Raw genomic sequence first — 20800 nt, forward strand, 5'->3', positions numbered from 1 at the left:
CGGGTTTGGGTCGTGACACCCCTTCAGATAGTAAACCAAATAAATAAATAAATAAATAATTGAGGCTAAGGAAGCACTAATAACTTGTTAATTAGGAACTCATTATTTTAGTCAAAATAACTAAAAGTTACTTTTAAAAAGTTACTTTATTTTATTTATATATTTTTATAAAAATTTAAAAAGTCACTAAAAAAATTAATTTTTAAAACGACTTTATGTGTAGAATTTTTATTTTTAATTATTAAGTAATACTATATAAACACAAATTCTATAAGGAAAATTGTGTGGAATTGTATTATCAATTGCATCGCACAAGTTTTGTGTGGTTGCAACAAGTAGGGGCTAAAGGGGTTTGAGTGAGTCTAGTCACTAGGGTTTGGGTCGAATAGGTAGTTGGGTTGGCCCAGGATGGACTGAGGATGATGTCGTGGGTTGAGGGGAGATGGATTGAGGGTGACAGAGGTGGGTTAGAGAGTTAAGGGTCCGTAAAGGGATTGAGTGTATGAGGGTCTTTAAAGGTGTTTTTTGAGTGTATTTTAATGATTCAAATTATTCATATTGTAAGATTTGTCGAATATATTATTTATATAAAAATGTAAGTTAATTGGATATCAATAATATCATGATCAAGTCTTAATTATTTTTAAAACATTATTAAAATCATGTTAACTGTTTATTTTTTAAAAAATCTTAATTTTTTTAGACGAATAATCTACTTGACAAATCTTGTAATATGAACGATTCATATCATTCAAAAAGACTCGGGACACACTTTCAATAGGCCTCAAAGCAAACTAATGTGCTTGTGTAAGAATTGTCAAGGTGGGTTAGCGAACATGGGAAAGTATTGAGGGTCTGTTTGTTTTAAGAGGTAAGTGTCAGGATTGGACTAATAGTGAGGAAGCGATAACAATTATCATGTTTGTTTTCAAAATGAACCTCAAGATTCATAGTCTCTCGTGACTATGAAAGGCCTTGGATGAGAGGACTAATAGTGATCTAGGGGAGGTGTTATTCAAAAATGAATCTCTTGGGACTATGGGTTAATTACCTGTTTTACCTTTGTGTTTATTGCTAAATTTGATAGTTGGAATAATTAATATTTATAAAAAAAAAAAAAAAAGAGGAATAACATTGAGTAAAAAAAATTTTGATAGTTGGATTATTTAATATTTTTAAAAAAATAAAAAAGTAGAAGAATAACATTGAGTAAAAAATTATTTATCCTTCAGTTGGTATAAGCCTAAATTTGATATAATGCAAAGGGTATTTGTGAAATTTTACATGGTTAATCACACTTATATCTCTCAAAATAAACATGAACTATTACTAGTCCACTTGTTATCAAACAAATGTAAATTTTCTTAATCTCCTCATTAACGGTCCCCTCACTAATAATCTATTCCATTCTACTTCTGAAAACAAATGATCCCTGAGGGTAGCGAGGGAAGGCAAAGGAAGTGGTGGGGTGCATGGAGGACGGGGTTCCATTAATTGCAAAATAGGTTGAAAGAGGCAAATAAGATTTTGGGAAGTTGATTAAGCCTTTGTTTGGGAGATGAGTTGGCTTTTTAGCTTTTTGACTATTTTAGTTTAGAGCTAAAAAATCTCGTTTATGATAAGTTTTTTAGTGTTTTTTATGAGAGAAAAAGTAAAATGATTATAGTTTGAATGTGATGTGATGTTTTGTTTCATTGATTTTTTAACCTATTTTGTCTTTTTATGGCTATTTTAGCCCAGGCTTTTTATGCCAAGCAAAGCCTAAAAGTTAATTTTTTGATTTTTTATGACTTTTTTTAATATAAAAAAATACAGAGGTGATATGACCCAAACCAAGTTTCCAAATTGACCTTTTGTCTTTTTAAATAAAATTATGAGCTGGCTAGCTATCTGAGATTGTTTGGGATTTCTCAAATAAGTCAATCTTTTTTCATAAATATTTTTGTTTTTAGTAATTTAAAAAACATTTATGTCAAATTTGTTTATTTTTTCAATCCCGTTATGTAGCCCGTGCCTGAAGGCACCGCCAACAATTTTTTTGGTATCACATGCTACGAAACTCAATGGTAATAAATCAATTCAAAATGGTAATATCACTCCGACTTAAAACTTCACATATAAGAGACTGAAATTGCTTCTACACATTGAATTAGCGAAAGCATTTATAAATTTCAAATAGCAAATTTCAAAATGAAAGTCCAAAAAATGAATTATATATTTGAATGTAGCATATGCAAAGAATCTAAAAATATTTGCTAAACTTAAAGTCCAAATAGCAAATTTTAGATTTTTATCCACGTCGAAATGACGCATCTATACACTATAGCAAGTTAGTATCATAACTGGTAACCTTTTCGCTTTATCAGGTTTAAATTTCTTCAAATAAAGGTCAATGAACATTTAGATACAAAAGAATCATCCTAGCTAACCCAAAAATAAATAAATAAATAATTTAACATGAGAGTGCCAACCAACGACACACCGGTAGAAGCAATGTAACCCAATGTTTCTAATATGGATCAATGACCTGCAACAAAATCACTCGCTTAAATTCGCTTCAAAAAGCCAATAGCTATGAAAAATCACATCAAAATGCATATGAGAAATCGGAAGAAATTGTAATGAAGAATAATTGCATCAAAAGAAACTGTAACATGAAAAATCGCATCAAAATACATATAAGAAATGGGAAAATCAATAGCTATGAATTAAGAAGAATTGAATATGACTATTATGGTTAATTGAATTATGTCATTCAATGGCGAAGTGAGAATAGACATATGTATGCATTACTAAAGTAAACAAATCAATAGAAAAGCAAATAATAGTATAGATAGATTAATTGAGAATGCCGATAAATCATACAAACCTCCAAATAGAATTAAACTCAAATTTTGTAAGGGGAGTGAATAATTTTCTTTATTAAGACCAAGAGAGTCTTGTTATAAGGAAGAAGAATTTTTGAAAGCTATAAAACCAAACAAAATTAAAATTTTAAACAATTAAAGCTTACCTTGTGTGAAGTATCCATTTTTGGATGATCATGCTCTTTTGAGTTTCCATCCCTGTGATAATGCATAACTTATTTTCTAGTTGAAGCATTATGTATAACAATTAGTAGGCAACAAAAAAAAAATCAAACTTGAAATCAATGTTAATGGGCAAATCTAACTAAAATTAAACCCAAGGTTCATTAAATAAAATTAAGTGTACTATTTTTTAAAACAAAGATTACAACCAAATACTTATAAAAGATACTTACCACAACTGAAAAACGAAAGAGAGAGAATGAAACTGAATTAAACATAATTAAGTATAGAAACGGAATAGTTAAAAAGAAAATGAGAAACACGTAATTAATACTCCAAATGATATAAATAAAATAGTTACATAGGGGAACTAAATTAAACAAAATAAAGATAACTTTTCGAAAATCAATACATGAAAATTGATTTTAGAAACCCATTCAGAAACCCATTTTAATAATTGTGCTGGTTCATTTATCATTTTAATATTTTTGGAATCAAAACCATTCACAAACACATTTAAATCTAACCCATTTTTAAAAACCATTACATGAAATTCACGGCTTTTCCTTACCTCATACCCAACACCACATTTGCCTCAAACCAATCAATTGACCTGCCTGCTAAAAAACAATAAAAAAATAAACAGGGATTACATACTTTTCACTTTCTAGCTGATTGATAACATGTTGTAACTCCAAATTAATCACCAAGAATTTGCCTACAACATTTAAGAGAGCACTTCACCAACATTAAGGGTTGAAAGTGAAACCACTTTCTTCTTCACTTATGAGGTACCATTACGCATAATCATCCAATTAAAAGTACAAAGTATGTTTAAACTACTTCAAGCGTAAAGTAAGTTTATGCCATCACTCATTACTCCAGGATGACTAACTAATAACATAGATGGTCCACTGAATTAATTTAGTTCCAAAACCAAATATTTGAAGAAAAAAAGAAACAACTAATTGGCTTAAAACTGGCTTTTGTTAATCTAGACCTCTTTACTGTTTTTCTTTTACAAATTCTTTCTAAACCTCATTGAGCCAACTCAGCATTGTTTATAGAGTTTTACAAAATAACTGGCAAAGCTGAAAGTATAATTTTTTTGGATAAATTACAAATACACCCCTGAGATTTGCTTAAAATACGAATTGTCCCTTGTGGTTTGAAAAATTACAAATACTTCCCTGCCATAATTTTTTATTTAATAAAAATAATTGAAAAAGTGAAATTTCTAACTGTTCACTTATACAATAATAAAATTATCTGAATTATTATTTCAAATAAAATTTTAACATTATTAAAAACTGTTAATTAACTTGATGATTTATTAATAAAAAGACCTATTTGTTATGAAATTAGAAACCTTAGGGGGCATAATGTAATTTCTAGAACCGTAGAGAGTAATTTGTAATTCAAGTAAACCTCAAGGGGTGTGTTTGTAATTTACCCTTTTGATGCAGCGTAATATACGGGGACTAGATATCGTTCTAAAAGACGAAAGGGGCTCTCGAATCCACGAGAAAAATAGAACCTTTAATCCACAAGGAAGGGAAAATATCTTAATATTATTGATTGAATGAATAAAAGTTGTCTTTACCATGAGGCTTACATAACTATTTATAATAAACAAAACCTAATGCTTGTAGGAAAAGTAATTCTAAAATAAACTAGGAAACTTAAATCAACACAAATTAAGAAATCCAAGAGAATAGGAAACTAAAATTCTAAACTATTTAAAATCCTAGTCGAAGTCTAATTCCAAAATAATAAAATTAAGAAACCTAATAATTTTAAAATATTTATACTAAATTAGAAAAATCGTAATAAAATAATATATCAAAAATATTAAAACTAAAAAGATAAAAATTCTTAAAATCTTGTCCTACATCAGACCCATCTTCTTTGAAAGAACTTATCCTCGAGTTCATATTAGAGATCTGCCATCTTCCATGCCAAATAAAGAGATATTTTGAATGTTTCAGTTGCTTGCCCCTCTTCCAAAAGTTGTATATAGAAAAGTTTTCTTTCTAAAAGTTCTTCTCTATATGCTTGAACTGGTTGACAAGATTAATTAGACAAGCATTGAAAATCAAATTAAATTGCTCTACACCAAGAAAATTAAGCAAATTTACTTTGTGTAGAACTTGCATGCTCTCTTGATGTTGCACCATCTCAAATTTAATTGATCCTTCAATTATCAACCTTGGAATATCAAGTGTAGCATCAACCAATTTCTTTGTTCTATGCAACGGTTGTATTATCTCTTCTTCTATTTTCTCTTTGTTACTGGGCTCAATCAGATCTTCTTCTTCCTCAATATTTTTATGATTTGTTTGTAAAACTTTCTCCTCAATATTCAAATTAGCATGTGTTGATGCATTATCAACACTCGAACAAAACTTTGTATCTTCTTCATTAGTTTTACAAACAATCTCACCACAAATAATATTTGGATGCAAGTTCTTTTCTTTCACAACTACAATTTCATTGCATATTTTTACCAACTCTATGGAAGTATCTTGATTTGTATATGACAATATATCTTCATGATCATGAAAGTAAAATTTTGATACTAAAAACTTTTTCATTGTTAACCATGAATGAATTTTGTCTTTACCTTTGCAAACTCGATAATCTTGTAATCCATTCCACCACTTCAATGCAATTTTATCAAGTTTGTAGGATGCGAATATAACCTTTTTTATTGTTGGAAATGGTAGAAAAATTCTGGGTAAAACCAGAATTTTTTCTCAAGTTTGGTCTATTTTTTAGGTGGGCCCCGAGCGTTGATTTACTCGGGTCAAAGTGGTAACACGTTCTATGCCGCGTTGTGATTCATGTGGTATATTTGGTTACTCAAAACCATTACCGAGTGAATGGAAAATTGAAGCCAAAGTGTGCTCCATGGAAATGGAGTTTTGGTGGAAATTCCTTAAGGTTGTAAATTGGCTTGTCCCACATTGATTTGGTGGGAAGTTTTGAAAGGGTTTATAAGGCATGGGTTTGGTACTTGGGGTGTGCCCCAAGGGGTACCCAAGTGTTTTAGAGGGAGAGGTTATGGGTAAAACGGGCTAGACCCATTGGACCCAAAAATCACCACACACGCGTGCGCGCGCGGCCGTCGCCGCCGTCCGGTCAGGCGGGCTGGGCGCGAGTGTGTGGTTGGGTTGGGCTTGTTCGGTCCAATACTAATCTTTTTGGGCCAAAAACATTTGAATTTAATTTTATTTTTGGTAAAATAAAATCCAGAATTCAAATTAAACTGATTTGGATTTTCTGTACATCCAAACAGGGCCATTCCCGTTTTCAAACACCAATAAACTAGTTTACAGGTATCATACCTGTTCAATTTAAAACCAAGAGCCACCCTTACATCTATAAATAGGACCACCCTCATTTGATGTTATTCATTCAGAAATTTCGTATTTCACCTCTACTTATTCTATTCTTCATTTTGTTGCATTTTATTTCTGAAAAAAAGAGTGTAAACACTTAGTGTGTTCGTAAGGCAAACAATTTGTAGTGCTGCTATTGTTTGTGGTAGATCATTTCATCCTGGGAGATAGACGTTCAAATTCTGAAAGTACCGTGGAGAGGACGAATCTGTCTTAAGGACACAGTGTTAAACACTGGACTTGATCAGATAGTTATTCAAAAGAAATTAACCAAGTAAGTTATTTAATTTTTATTTCGATTTTATTTTTGTTTATTTAATCAGATTTTAATTTTGTTTTTGTAACAAAATAAAATCTGTTTTTATTTATTTATTTTTATTTTGAGTTTGATTTTGTAATCAAACAAGTTCTCTCATTTTCTTTATTTCTTTAAATTCTAATTGTTGTTGTGTACACAATAGAATTAAATCTTTTAAATACAGTGAAGATTGACCAACATTTTCATGAGGAATATTCATGAATTCAAAGAAATTTTCAAGATTAAGCAACCAATCAAGAAAATCTTCTTTTTGAAACTTACTTGAACAGTTAAAATATGAAATTTGTGCAAAATAACGTAAGCCAACAGGTTGGCCTCGGGTGAATCCTCCGGCGCAATTGCTGTCAACTATTGGTTGCCTCTAGTTGACGATTAGTCCCAAATCGGCAAGTAGATTACAAATCTCATTGCGAAGTTCGTGCACCTCTAGCTGATGTTCGTCAATTGCATCCCACATGGCTTCCACCCTACGATCAACGTCAATAGGGATTATGCGTTCTCCATGGTCTTGTGTCATTGAGCTAGGCGAATCCATGCTCTGATACCACTTGACGCAGCGGAATATACGGGGACTGGATATCGTTCTAGTAGACGAAAAGGGCTCTCGAATCCACAAGAAAAATAGAACCTTGAATCCACAAGGAAGAGAAAATATCTTAATATTATTGATTGAATGAATAAAAATTGTCTTTGCCATGAGGCTTACATAGATATTTATAATAAACTAAACCTAATACTTGTAGGAAAAGTAATTCTAAAATAAACTAGGAAACTTAAATCAACACAAATTAGGAAACCTAAAACAATAGGAAATTAAAATTCTAAACTATTTAAAATCCTAGTCAAAGTCTAATTCCAAAATAATAAAATTAGAAACCTAATATTTTTAAAATATTTATACTAAATTAGAAAAATCCAAATAAAATAATATATCAAAAATATTAAAACTAAAAATTCTTAAAATCTTGTCGTACATCACCTTCTTCTTTTTTTATCACAACTTACAATCCTCACTTTGAAAGTAAAATAAAAAATGAGAAGAGAAGAAGAAGAAGAAGAAGAAGAAGAAGAAGAAGAAAGAAGAAAAGAAAAAAAAAGAAAGGAAAGAAAGAACATGCTCAGCTCTTGTACAAAATAACAAATGATTTTCACCCAACAAAACTAAAATATATTGAGTTAAGAGTCACATGGGTAAAGGGAAGAAGAAAAAAAAAATTGACTCTAACCCATCCAATCAAAATTTCAATTGAATTTGTTTGTCACATCTATTTTAAAATGAATATACAATTGTACCTACAGTGTTTAAATTTTAAAATGAAAATTTTAATTGATTATAAGCACTGGTAGTGTTATAGGGTGTGGAAAAAGTAATAGGCAAAGTTATTCCATTGAATCAACCAGATCTAAATTTCTCTTTCACCCCCAAAAATTACAATAAATAAACTTCTAGTTCCCCAAACAAACATATAAATTTGTGAAGAAAAAAAAAGGCTCACTTGTTTAATGGGCCGTTGTGCCATTGCTCTCAATTTCTTGAAACATTCACTAATAGACCCACACAACACTTCCATTCATTGTATAACCTGAACTTTTCAAGTCTAATCAAAACAAAGAAAAATCAAACATAAAGGCATTCTAAACAATGCTAATTTTCAAAATTAAAGTAAAATTTATCACAATGATTATCATCAAAATTGTATGAAATTCAAAAATTAAAATAGAAGACCCCAATTATCACCATAAAAAAATCAGGTACTTGCTTTTCTTAATTCTGAACCTAGCTAATAATCCAAAAGATAGCCAACGTGTAAATGAAGCCTATCTAATAAAAATTTAAGATTCTTAATTTTCACAACATGTAAAATGAAGCCAAGTTGAACAATAGATAAGCAACAAATTATTGACAAATCCATCAATGGAAGGTAGACCAATTACCTAATCAACCATTACGGCAAACAAAGTCATAACAACTTTTTATGAGCAAATCAAACACTCTCTCAAGCCAAGGCTCATGTACCTGAAAACAAAAGGAAGAATAGAAAATATAAGCAAGCAAGCTCCATTATCCAAAATCAACCCTTAAAAATTGCCCATTGTTTGTTATTAAAAATAAGATCTAACTCCCACTGTTTGATTCACCAATTTGAATATACACGTTTTTATAAAGGGGCCAATTTGAGATTGAATAGACAAATGCATGCTCTTTACAACTATCAATTAGTAACCAAACAAATGTGACATTTCAATCCACAAATGTGAGTGCCAAAAAGCATGAAAAATCATTTATATGAACATATGAAGAAGCAAACCAAGCTGAAGGTAGTAAATAGCAATTAAACATAATCACTGTTTCAACCGTCCATACTGAGTGACAGTTTTTGAACATGAAAGATCCATCCATAAAAAAAGACCTATCTCATCTTAGAGCAGAAAAACAAATAGAAGTCACCCATTCATAGAAACTCATTGCATTGAAAAAGACTTATGTCATCTCATAGTAACCTATTTCATATTCATATAAATGAAATCAAAACCATAAAGAAACACAAACAATTATGCCCAACTTCTCTACACTCCTCTTTCAGTTATCCATAAAGAAATTGAAGGAAAAAAAAATTTAATCAACACTACATAAACAAATCTGCTATAAGAAATGAGTAGATTTAACAATATTAGAAATGAGTAAATTTGTTTTAGTAACTTACAAATAACAATATTAAATTTTAAAAAAAAATTCATAAACTAAAAACAGATTGAACAATTTAATTCCCAATGGAAGCCATGCATCCCATTAAATGAAAAAAAAAAAAAACTTACAATAGGAACCGTTGCAATCAAAAGCAACACTATTAAACATCATTATACTATTTAATCAAAAACAGAACCAGCCAACATCATTATACTATTATTTTATTTTTTTAAAATCCATGTTTCTGTACCAAGAAAATGGCATAGGCAAACAACCATTATTGAGCTTTGGTGACCCACCATGAAACAAACTCAGAAACATCTATCTAGCTATATATTATATAAGCAAAAACGAGTTTTTGTGAGGTGTTTCGTGAGAACTCCAAAATTTTATAATAAATTTGTGAATTTATCAAATTAAAAAATAAATTTAAATAGTGTTAGGATTGCAATTATATTATAATCCTAACATTATTTACACCGTGCCTTCAGGCACGGGCATACGCTAGTATATATATAAATCAACAATCGAACATTCCTTGAGTGAGAAAACATTTCTTCGGTGGCATGACTTTAATAAATTTGAGTGACAAAACATTCCTTCACCCTTTGGGAACTCATTCTGTTTGAGCATTCATGAAAATGAGGCTTGAGGCAAAAGCAAGATTCTTATGGATCAAGACTTTCATCCAAAGCGAATCAATGAATTTTTAAAGGGAGGTAACCATCAACAACTTTTTGGACGAACGGAGCTCTGAAATTGAGGAGTATCAGCTTGCTTGATGGTTTTTATTTTTGTTTATTTATTTTTAAGTTATTGCTATGTTCTAACTTCTCTACTTATTGTTCTTTTCATGGGTGCTGTTACTCAGCCCCCAAATTTGTCCATAGTAACAGAATATGTGACGCCCTCAAAAATAAACCCATTATATATACATCATTGACATGCATTATTTAAAGAAAACAATTTATTAATTCATTCATCAGAGTATTACTAAATAGAAGCATTACATGTAGCATCGAATAAAATGCCCTACAGGCTTACATCCTTCCAAGCCAACACTTGGATACAAAATATGAGTTCTAACTCAATACAAGAAAAGCCCTAGGCTTGAATGTTTACATGTACTAATTAATAAAGACAATTAACTAAGATAGTCTTCTTCAAAATCCAGAAACCGAACCCTCCCAAGCTAAGTCCTTGGAGGTAGCTTATCACCTGAACCTGAAAATGATGTTCCCATAAAGGGTGAGCCACAGCCCAGTAGAAATATACTAAACCACATATAAGCAATGAATAAAGCAATAGCATTCAACAGATGGTTAACCAAGATAATCAATTACTTCATTTTACAGTCTCATGACACTATTGTCTAACGCCTGTTTTACTTTCCAATTTTATCAACATGGCTCAGAACCTGGCCAAACTTACAACAGTGAATTACATATATCATATTCACGTCCTTCGAATATCAACAAACATATGAGACTCAAGCTCAAATCAAAACACTTCATACTTCCAGATTGATACACATTTTAGTGCTGTATCAATAAAACACTTCAATATAGATAAGCACACATAAAAGTGATGCTAATGGAGTCCATCCCCTATCTCCTCCCAAACAAAATCCGGTTTAGAGGTCCATCCCCTATCTTTCCCTAAACCGTGGAGTACATCCCCTATCTCCTCCAACACAAAACAATGTATGCAAATGCAATGCTCAATCAATACACGTAATTTCTGTATCAATGCAATTGTCACGACCCAAACCCGGCCCTATGGGTTTAGCACTGTAACCGGCCAGTAATCCAAGATTACCGAAGGCCTGCAGAACAGTAATACAGTAAAACAGAGCACAGGGCCTGGCGGAAGCCAATACAGTAAATAAATAGTGTCCATTGAGATGTGACAGTCTGTATGCAAAAAGGCTTTTCATACATTTATACATAAACAGTACAGAACAGTATACACAATATTTACAATCATTCAGACTAGGGACTCGACCCTATATAACAGTACAGTAACACTCAGTCTATACAGAACAGTAAAACAGTACAGAAGGGGGAAATCGTAAAAGACCCCTAAGCCTTAACAAATAGGCTCGGAACCTCGCAGTGAGGCACAAAGGCTGGCTTGACAAAACTGGAGTCTATCCCACGCTCCTAGCTCCGATCTGGTGGCTGAGCACCTACATATATATATGAGCAGTGAGCTAAAGCCCAGTGAATAACATAATGCGTAAAGGGGTTTAGAATGAATGTCCTTACAGTAATGAAAACAGTTCAATTCAATCAGTATTTCAGTCGTTCAGTACAGTAAACAGTCATATGTGGTACATCCATTAGCATAACAGTAACAGTAGGTCTTGAAAGACCGAACAGTAATGATGGCCATCAGTCAGTAAACAGTAGTGGTTCCACGAGGGAACCGACAGAGAATTCTGTCGCAGTAACAGTAACAGTAAACAGTAAGTACTAAGGATGCCACAGTACAGTTCAGAAATAACGGACATACATTCATTCAGTAAATAATGCCAGTTCAGTAAACAGTTCAGTTCAGTATTCAAAAGATATCAGTTGAACATATCTTTACACAATTGTTACTCACAGAGTTCTGGGCTACAGTATGCTAGAGCGTGTCTCCCCAGTTGCCAACCCTACACAGTTCACAGGTTGAACACACTAAGCCACACAGTTGGGAAATATCATAACTTAATCCCTAATTTGCCTTGGTGTGTTCTACACCGATATCCTCATCTAAATGTCTTAAACTAGGCCTAAGAATGCCTAGGATGGGATGAGGATGCAAAAATACACTTTTAAAAGCATTTTCAGGATTTTCAGAAAAACAGAGTCCCGCTCGAGCGCAGGTTTCCCCGCTCGAGCGTACAGGCAAACAAAGGTACACGCTCGAGCGTAAACTTTCCCGCTCGAGCGTACTGTAAAAGTACTGGATGGGTGAGATCCCCGCTCGACGCCCGCTCGAGCTTGAGACATGACTCCGCTCGAGCGCCCAATCCTCCGCTCGAGTGGACTGTAAAACAGTGCAAGATGCTGGAAGCTCGATTTTACCGCTCGAGCGGCACTTCCCCCGCTCGAGCGGACGACTGAAATCTGGAAATCCCAGATTCGAGCTCCAGGTCCAAAACCAAGCTCAAAAGCATCAAAACCAATCCTCTTGGGCCCATTTTCTGGAAAACATTTATAAACACATAGGATATCATGTTTCAAAGCTCAATTTTAAGAAATCAAAGCCCAAGGGTGTTTAATTCAAACCCAATTTAAACCATTTTTCAAGCACAAGATGAACATGCAAACATACATGAATTCAAACCATTTTGAAGCTTCAATTTGATGCTCTAAGGAGCCAAATCTTTCAAAACATGATGAGTTCATGGTCTCTTGTAAAAATATGAGCATGCATGTAACATTTTTGCCATGAAAACAACTCAAAACTCAACCAAGAACACATGCAAGCATGAAATGAGCTTCAAATCAACAACAATGAACCAAAATATGACTTAAATCACTAGAGGCTCAAGAATCTAACATGAATGAGCTCAAACACAACAAGGAGGGATTGAAATCCTTACCTAGAGCTTTAGTTACAAGGTGAGGAAGCTAAATTTGCAACCTATGTTCCAATTCCTTCAATTTCCAAGCAATTCACAAGCTAAATCAACAAGAACAATTCTCTCTCTCTCTAACTCTCTTCTTGGTCAGTTAGAGGCAACACAAGAGCTGATGAAATGTGTTATGTGAGTGCAATGAGAATCAAAGATGACTCAAGTAGTGGGCCACTCATGTGGCAAAATGGTAAATAAGTCCAACTCTTATATTAGCTTATTTTAACCTAATTTAATCATACCTAATCAATTTTCAGATAATTATACCATAAAATCACATTAATTATGAGGGTCACGGAACATCAATCGGTTTCTAATTCGGCCGCCGATATGGCCTTCAATTAGCAGTTTAAACACAAAACACAAACAGATCAAATAATCAATCAACAGATAGAATGCAGTTCAATCAGATGTATTCATTCAATCCAGTTCCAGTTTTCAGTCAGTCAGTTCAGTACTTTAATCAGTTCAGTTATCAGTCATTATCAGTTCCGTTTAACAGTAATCGGTCAGTCATAAATCAGTAAACAGTATGAGGGTTGTTACAGCAATAGTCAAAATTAATGACTTAACCAATGTGATTAGTTTCAGTTATTCCTAATCCACATGCAATGTCTACAACAATCACGACTATCCTCCACCGATAGCCCAAAATAGTTATTTCTAAACTGAAAATAACTATGTCAACAATTCAATAGACAAATGATTCAAATTATCCAACTACGCCATTTAATCAATAAATTCCCCAATTCCATGAATTTAACCATCTTTTCCCAATTCCATGAATTAATTATACAAATTAATTTAATAATACAACTAGGGTTTTTCCCAAAATTTACCAAAGTAGCCCCAACATATCAAAATACCAAAACTTAGAACAAAACCTATAAAATAGAGTAGGAAATCCCTACCTCGAAGAAATAGCCCCAAAAGAAAAGATGGAGATGAAAGCCCAAACTCCAAAGTGCTCCAAACTACCAACAATTCAGATTAAATGGAAGCCCTCGACCCACTCTATCTTTTTAATAAAGGATCTAAAGTAGAAACTCACTCTAAGTAGATCAATCCTAAGAGAGAATGTGTGTAGAGGGAGAGAGAACTCGTAACTAGGGTTTTGGAATATGAAAATGCAAGAAAAACAGATCTGAAATACGCTGCTGCCTATTTAAACCTGACAGACTCGCTCGAGCGAAGACTTGGTCGCTCGAGCGACAAGACACAGAAAAGATACGCTCGAGCCAAGAAAACCTTGCTCGAGCCAACAACCCAAAAGCTCGCTCGAGCGAAAGAAAACTCGATCGAGCGACGAACTCAAACCCTCAGGTCTGTAACCAGACTCACGCTCGAGCGAAGGAACTATTGCTCGAGCGAAGAACGAACTAACTCGCTCGAGCGAAGAAAAGCTCGCTCGAGCCAAGAATGCACAGCTACAGGTCCAAATCAGACGCAACCTCTCGCTCGAGCTACCAAACCCCGGCTCGAGCGAAGAACCAAAAATAACAGCTCGCTCGAGCGACAAACTCCTCGCTCGAGCGAAGATCCAAAATTCTGGACAGCAACACCTGGTTCCTAAACCCAACCAACCTGAAACAAACCTGCCCAACACATCCTATAAGTCCAAATGAGCGAATAAGGGACAACAACAACAATAATACAATGACAGAATCTACGGAACCTAAGTCCGGATACAATAATCAAATGGGAGAAGACCGGGGTCGCTATAGAATATCTATCAAGGTTTTGTATTATTTCTTTTAATTCCCTTAGCATCAATATGGGAATTAGATATTATTGCAAGCATTGTTCTAAATAATTAAGTAATTAGAGTAGTGGTTTTGATATTCTTGCAAGCTTATATAGGCTTTTTCATAAACCTGGTGCAAGAGAAGTATTGGATGAGAGCACATAAACACAAAATTTGGGAATCCAACTGCATTAAACAAAATTTGGCTATCTAAATGCTCTTCACAATGGAACAAAAATTAGAGCACACAAACACAATAAATAAAGGAATAAATAAACTCAATAACAGAGGAGAGAACATAATGTATCTGACTAAAAAAAATAATCATCAAAAAAATTCTGCTCATATAATTATGCTCAAAAAAATTCTGTGGGTTCGAAGGGACTCAATAACAGTGGAGAGGGACTCAATAAACAGTTTATATAACAATATCTATGACTCATAGATGTCAATGAAAGGCCACCATATTTCTCTCCGATTGGCAAAAAGTATACAGTGAAGGTGAGAATAAGGATTGCTTAATCATAGGAGATAGCTTTCAATTTTACTTCATGAGTTGCTTCTTTAAAGTTATGGTCCAAAATGAATTAAAATCAATCAAAAAAAATTTGTTTTGTTTTGTTTTGTTTTTTCTTTTCAAAGAGTAGAGAGTGAATTCACAGGAAGGAAAAAAAAATTCCTAAATGAAGACATGAAACTTACACCAATTTATTAGTACCCCAAACAAACTAAAAAAAGTTGTTTATTTAAACAGAGCATTGATTCCACTCAAAAACCCACAATTTTGCCAATAGCCCCACTAAAAAACTTCATAGTAAGACAATCCAATTCCAACCCCAAAACCATGAAATTGAACAAAGAATCATACCTGAAAGAAGTCAGCAAACCCTAACATGCAAATCAAAATATCATGAAAATGTTCCTGAAAGAAGTCAACGAACTTGAACATTAACATGCAAACATTTATGTAAAATTAGCTATTGCTGAAGAGAACGTGTTCATACTCAATACTCAAAGGGAGAAAGGGAGAGAAACCTGGTGGTCGTGTTGATTGAACAACGGTACAACGATGATGTGGTTGGATGAGAGCACATAAACAGAGAAATTGAGAGAAGTATTGGATAAGAGCACACAAACATAAAATTTGGGAATCCAACTACAAAGATGTTGTAAACCACAATAACAAAATATGAGAGCACACAATAACAGATCATCAAAAAAAATCTACTCATATAATTCGGCTCAAAAAAATTCTACTCATATAAACAGTTTATATAACCATAATCAACTACAAAAGATGTTGTAAACCACAATAACAAAAGAAGAGAGCATGCTCATATAATTTTGCTTAAAAAAATTCTGCTCATATAAACAGTTAATATAACCACAACCAACTGCAAAAGATGCTGTAAACCACAATAACAAAAGATGAGAGCACACAATAACAGATCATCTCAAAAAAATTCTATTCATACAAACAATTTATATAACCACAACTAACTGCAAAAGATGTTGTAAACCACAATAACAAAAGATGAGAGCACACAATAACAAAGGAGAGAACACAGAAGATGCTGTAAACCACAACTATCTTCCTCAAAACACTCAGTGATGATAATTGCAAAGGTACTAGGCAATTAGGCTTTTCTTATGCTATGTTTGGATCTTGATATATGTAATAGATTACTGAGCATAAAGATTAGCAGTCAGGAAATTTGTTCTGGGTAATTAAGTAGTCAGAAAATTACCTATGCAAAGAGATTGGTTAAGAATTGTCACAAATTTTACTCAACAACACTATTACAGTGAGCAAGAAATTGGTTACCGACACACATTGAGTGTATGAACACATTGTGAGGCAAAAATCAAACCTCGCGAGTGCGAGTTCGAAAGGAGGGTGGGTGTTGATGCTGAATGGGTTTTTGCTGTCTGCTGATCTTCCTCTTCAATGGTGGCAGTAGACTGATGATGATGATGAACAGCGGCGGTGCAATTTAATTAAAAGAAGCAATAAATAGATTCTATTTATTGGTGTTGGCACACACTAAACTGAAGACAAAACTTGCAAAGACACGAAGACTTACTGTCATTAAGGCAAAAATCAAAACCTCAAATCCACTGAGAGAGAAGGGGAGTCGCAGCAAAGGAAACACAAAAACAGACATAGCCACAAAAACGAAAACAGAGACAGCCACAAAAACGAAAACAGAGAGAGAAGGGAAGAGGCAGAAATCAAACCTTGCGAGTGCGAGTTCGAAGGGAGGATAGGTGTCGATATTGGTGGTGATGATAAGCAACGGCGGTGGTGTTGAGCGGCAGCTTCTGTAGAACACAATTTCTTTGTACCACAACACTTTGAAGAAGATTATGGGTGATGAGAGAGATCCACCATAGAGGGAGTTGAAGAAAGAACATGAGAGAGAACGTGTAGAGAGGGAGTTGAAGAGAGGTGTTTGGTTTGGGCAAACGAGAGAGAGAGAGAGAGAGAGAGAGAGAGAGAGAGGAAAGAGTGTTTAGGCGGCAAAAAAATTCATCTCAACCATTAAATATTGATTAGGATTGATCTAGACCATTCAAAGGAAATGTGTCTTTGATACAATTTATACATTTTCAAAATGTTATTATATAGATTAAGAACATCACCAAGAAATTTACACTATCAGCTTAAAACAAAAAAAGAAGAAGCAACATTCCAGAGAAGTTATGGATGACATGTAAACTGTGTTCACATGGTTTTGCTTATAAACTGTGTTCTTGAATTCCCTCACTTCTTCCCATATATGCCCTTTTAAAAGAGAAAGCAAATTACTACTTACTTTAGGAATTCAGATTACTACTTACTTTAGGAATTCAAAATTTAAACAGAAGCAAGAAACAAATTAATTATCAATAACCCTCAATTAATTAGCACTTGAACTTCACTTTCAAATATGGTAGCAAGATAACAAAAAACACCCACAATGATAATCTAAATCAAATCACACAATGAATTCCAATAAAATTGCATAAAAATACATATTCAAATGTTACACTTGTACAAAAATCAAATAGCCATTTTGGTGTGAATTTTTAATGTATTAACACTAAATCCATCAATCCACATATAGAATAGACGCAATACACAAATTAACTGCCATCAATCTAAACTGTAAAATTAAATATAGCTACAGGACAGCAGCAATAATTTTATGGTCCTAATTCAAATCATATTAAGAAAACCCTCCAACGAAGTTAATAATTAAATAATGAATTTACCTTTATAACTATGACTCATGCCTCAATTTGAAGTGCTGACACTGGTAAATAAAAAATTACAAACTTCAATCAATGTGAATTTTTCCAAAGAAAATGAGCATATCCAACCAACAGGGGTTGAGTATTTAGCATGAATAAGGAAGAAGATTAAAAAAGCAAAATTACTTTAGGAACATGACATATTTCAAAAAATTACTTAAGAACATAAAGTCTAGATAGAAGTATTTAGGAACATAACATATTTTCTTGGAAAAAGTAGAAAATTTAAATTTACTTAGCAAAAGTGTCACCCTTCAAAAATATATAAAAACAACACCCAAATAGTATACGTTAAAATTCATTTAAACTACTTAGACAATTGTGCCACTTAGAATGTTATTTAGGATAAAGATGAAAGAGAAATGTACTTTCTGACATTATCATATCTTTTCAAACAAATTGAACAAAGTATGTACAATTGTCATATCTTTTCAAACAAATTGAACAAAGTATGCACAATTTGTTGCTCACTCGAGATTGCCACTCTTTCAATATTTTAGACAAAGTATGCACAAAGTGCACGTTTAGTTTAGACATCTCTAGCAATATTTTAACTCCTACAACAACAAATAAAATAAGAAAAAAAATACTTAAAATAATGTAGACCTGTAAAAAGGGAGCCGATATTACAATTTGCTTCTAGTCTTCATCCACCTGTAAAATATAGAAAATATATAAAAATTAAAAGAGACTACCCAATTTAAAACAAATACACTCATTGTCACACTAATAAAAGGTTTGTTCATAGACCATCCAATTCAAACTAAACACAAACATTGTTGCACAATAATAATAGGTTACCCAATGCAAACACTACCAACAAACACAACACATTGTCAACACAGATACAAATTAATGACTCATAAAAACATTAATTTACAAAAATCAATCCATATTTTTCTTAGGTTTTATTTTTTTCTACTCTTTCTTCTTGGAACTCTAAACCCATTTATTATATCAGTTTAGTCCCATCAGTTTTGTGTATGTAACACTCCATCATCTTCTTCAATTTTCACCTACACCCATTCAAATTCATTTTGCTTCTAACCTTAAATAAATTTGGAATATTTGTTAAGCAATACATGACCATAAGCAAAATATCAAATCAACCCCCTTTTGAATCCATTTGGTTAGCTCATGGGCAGTAGCCAACCCCCTGCCACAACAAAAACAAAATTTTGATTTAAACTAAATAAACTATAAGACTAAACTGATGCAATAAAAGTCAATGGATAAAACAACAAATGAACAACATACAGTAATGAGACAATTGTTTATAGGGTCTTAAAAAAGTAATAGGCAATGCTGAAACTATATTTATTTTTTATCACAGCTTACCAATCCCTACTCCCAAATAAAGAAGAAAAAAACGAAAGAATAGAAAAACACAAAAAGCCCAATATATATAGAAAAAATCCATATCAGTATTTCAAGAGTATTTAGCAAACTCAAAAGTATTTAAGACACATTTCATGAATTAGCACCCATTTCCCATTAAAGAATCAAACATTTCATAAATCAAAACCATGTCAGAAATCAAACTGAAATAAACACCCATTTAAAAAAGGAAACCATTTAAACTGAATCTAAATTAGAGCCTTTTACCTAACATCACAGATTAGTTCCGTAACATCACTGATTCCTGCGACATCTTCTCTGGCACAACTATTTATTTCAAATCTATTATTGGGACTTTTTACCTTACGAAGAACAGCTTCGTTGTCGGCGTCGGCGTCGGTGTCGACTGGGCAGGACGGCGATGTCCTCCTTTTTCTTTTCTCTCACTTAATCGAAGATTTTTTTTTTAATTCCTTCGCCAAAATGGCGAAAGAGGAGGGTGAGAAAAGAGAGTCGGTGGTCGAGAGAAGAAAGGACAGCAAGAGGTGAAGAGAGGTGGTCGGTAGTCGGTGAGTGGCAGTGTCGTTGTGAGAGGAGAGGCAGAGAAGAGAGGTAAAGAGAGAGAGAAGAGCGTATGAAAGAGGATGGATTTGGGCAAAGATGAAAGAGGGGAGACAAAGAGACGGGCGGGAAAAAAATTGATCTCAGCCGTTTATTTTTGTTTGGAAAGATCTATACCGTTAATACCAAATATATCTCTCATACATTTTATACATTTTCAAAAACTATTATGTCTTATTATATAGATTTAAAAAATATTTTTTTAAAAAAAATCAAAAATGTCAATATAAAAAAAAGTTCAGTATTTTTTCTTGTCTTTTTTAGATTTTTTTTTAGTTCGTCTCAATTCAAAATATTTGAGTTTAAATTGACAAAATCAAAAATTCATAATTTATTTTTTACAGGGGCCAAATCTTTGTTTTGTTTTTTATTTTTATTTTTTGTAATTTTCTAAATAAAAAAACCTTTTTTGGTTTCAGAATTTTGAATCTAATTTTTAGAAAATTAATTTTTTTTGTTTTTCGTATTTTTTTTTAATTTCACTAAATTTTTTTAAATATTTTAAGCAAATATTTTAGTTTTTAGATACACCTAACATAAAGACACTTAAAATGTAAAATATTTGTGGAAAAAAATCTTTAAAAAATTTACTAAACATAAAAAAATAAAAATTTAGTATATTTTTATATTTTTGTATATTTATTAATTTTAAAAAAAATATTTTTTTATAACTATTTCCTTTTTAAATACATCTAGAATAGGTACGTTTAAAAAGCAAAAAATTTATTAAAAATATAAAA

Source organism: Camellia sinensis, chromosome 15 (assembly GCF_055761805.1).
Source record: "Camellia sinensis isolate YWXY chromosome 15, ASM5576180v1, whole genome shotgun sequence".
NCBI classification, from domain to species: Eukaryota; Viridiplantae; Streptophyta; class Magnoliopsida; order Ericales; family Theaceae; genus Camellia; species Camellia sinensis.